Below are 2,511 nucleotides of genomic sequence, written 5' to 3'. Positions count from 1 at the left end.
GTACAAAGTATTTGGATGGGACAAAGGCCAGAATAAGGAAAATTATGGGTGTGTAAATTAAAAATGTAGAAAAAGCAATGTTACCTTGTTCACTTAAAATAAATTTGATGAGGCATTTTAGTAGGCAAGGTGGAGCATAGGCACATGCGAAAATCGAATGAAAAAGCCTGCCAATGCTGAAATAATAACAGAAAATGCTGAAAGTAATCAGCCAGGCAATATCTATGGAAGAAGAAACAGAGCTGAGGTTTAAGACCCTCAGAGATCATAGAGAGAAACAGTTGATTTTAATTCAGGGAGAGGGTGAGGGAGGCTTGGGCACAAAGGGAATCTTTCTGGGTTGCCATGGGCATATGCTGTCCTTCAGTACGTGCTGCAGAGGGTGCTGATAAACCTTTCTTGATGGGGCTTCTTCAAGTAACCCCAGCATTCCTTTTCTCTCTATCCCTCCCCCACCCAAGTCGCACCAGCTTCTCGTTTTCACCCAAGAAACAGCTAAAAATGGCCTCTTTCCTTTATCATCGTTACTTTTTTGCAAATATTTCGTTAATTGTTCTTTATCTCTCTACATCGTTGCCTATATCTCTCATTTCCCCTTTCCCTAACCAGTCTGAAGAAGGGTCTCGACCCGAAATGTCACCCATTCCTTCTCTCCAGAGATGCTGCCTGTCCCGCTGAGTTACTCCAGCTTTTTGTGTCTATCTTCAGTTTAAACCTGCATCTGCAGTTCCTTCCCACACAAACCTTTCTTGATGACGGACATTGATTAGATGCAAGTCCCAAGAAGACAATAATTTAAGATCAGCAGGTGCTGGGAATCTGAAATAAAAGCAAAAAATGCTGGAAAAACTCAGCAAGTCAAGTCAAGTCAAGTCAAGTTTATTCGTCACATACACATATGAGATGTGTAGTGAAATGAAAAGTGGCAGACCAGGCATCTGTGGAAAGAGAAATAGCTAATGTTTCAACCTAAAACGTTAACTGTTTCTTTATCGAAGCATGTTGACCTGCTGAGGTTTTCAGCATTTTCTGTTTATATCCTCTATATTTGTGAGGTGGGGCTTGCAAAGTTGACTTGGTGGTGCATCTGGCTTCATTCTCTCTCTGCTTCAATTATTCTACTCTGTGACTTGCCATGGAAGAATAAATTAGAATTAAGAGTCGACAAGACCAGACTGGGTAAGAATGGAGATACCTTTCCCACACCCCTCCTCCACCTCCATCAAGATGGGCATTAATGAACCAAACCAAATGAATGGATTTTTTTAAATGACCTGATTTTAATTTACCTGGCTGCCATGGTAGGGTTTGAACAGCCTTCATACTGTTTGTCCGATTTGTATGGATCACTATTCTTGTAACACTGTGCCCTGATATCAAAATCCATGAAAACAAAGCAGTTTGACAGGTTATTATGATATTTCTGCTTGTGGCAGCTTCATAACCACAAATTTGCTACCACATTTCCTATAGCACAGCAGTTGTTATACTTAAAAGTACTTCATTGGTAGTAAAGTGTTTTGGACAACCAGAGGTTATAAAGGGTGCTATATAAACGAAAGGCTTTTTTTAAATAAATTATGTCCTGGGCTTCTTATCACTAGGACCTCACTCATTTTAATTGAGTGAATCACTGTTTCTCAGGCAATTCATTGAGGCTGTAAATAAGATAGCTAGTGTATTACCGCATCTTTTTAACATTGTCTCCTCCTGCCCAATGCTATGGGAGCGTTGGTGGTACTTATATCAAGTTGCATACCAGATCATCCACTCTGTGTTTTTCAAGATGACTCAAAATTGAAACAGGTTCTCCTGCCAAGAAACTTTCCTGGGACAATTTCAAATAATTGATTTGCATTCAGAGGATTTTTTTTTTCCTCTAACAATTTTTACACTTTTGCAATCAGACTGTTAAGCGACACTCCAGTTTAATTCCTGAATAAATTATTTCCTTTGACTTCCAGTGATGAACACAGCCTACAGGCGTCATTGCATGTGGCTGTATATTTACGGTAATTTTTTTCTCGTTTTGATTTACCCTGTTGTGAGGGCCTTAAGAATTCCAAAATCTTTGCACACCTATTAATTCTGAAAGTGTAATAATGATCCAAGTTTTTGTGCCTGCAATGTTTAGCTGCAGTTCAAATTACAAAAAAAAAACTTTTGAATAATAAGTAAATTCCATGTAAATTTTGTGGAAACTTTTGAAATTGTGTTATTTTTTTACGCTCATGATACAGTCATGTATGCATACATAAATGTAGCATTAATTAAAAATTGAACTATTATTATCTTTAATCTGCCTCTTTTATGTGTCTTCTTGTGAAATAGACTTACAATTTCCTTCTATTGTTGCGGAAACCCACAGTATGTCACTGCAGCTGCTGACCACACAGAGATTTCATAAGGTTATGTGATGGGAGCAGAATTAGGCCATTCGGCCCATCAATTCTACTCCACCATTCAATCATGGCTGATTTATCTCTCCCTCTTAACCCCTTTCACCAGCCT

The 2,511-nt window shown here is 38.6% G+C and overlaps 1 long non-coding RNA gene across 1 annotated transcript; it reads left to right on the top strand.

Moving 5' to 3' along the window:
• Positions 1-672: 672 nt before the first annotated feature.
• Positions 673-2,291, top strand: LOC116975871. The gene is made up of 2 exons (XR_004412798.1): positions 673-857; positions 930-2,291. It is a non-coding gene; the product is annotated as an uncharacterized LOC116975871 (long non-coding RNA).
• Positions 2,292-2,511: the final 220 nt, after the last annotated feature.

Source organism: Amblyraja radiata, chromosome 8 (genome assembly GCF_010909765.2).
Source record: "Amblyraja radiata isolate CabotCenter1 chromosome 8, sAmbRad1.1.pri, whole genome shotgun sequence".
Lineage (NCBI taxonomy): Eukaryota > Metazoa > Chordata > Chondrichthyes > Rajiformes > Rajidae > Amblyraja > Amblyraja radiata.
This window is presented reverse-complemented; position numbering and strand designations above follow the sequence as displayed.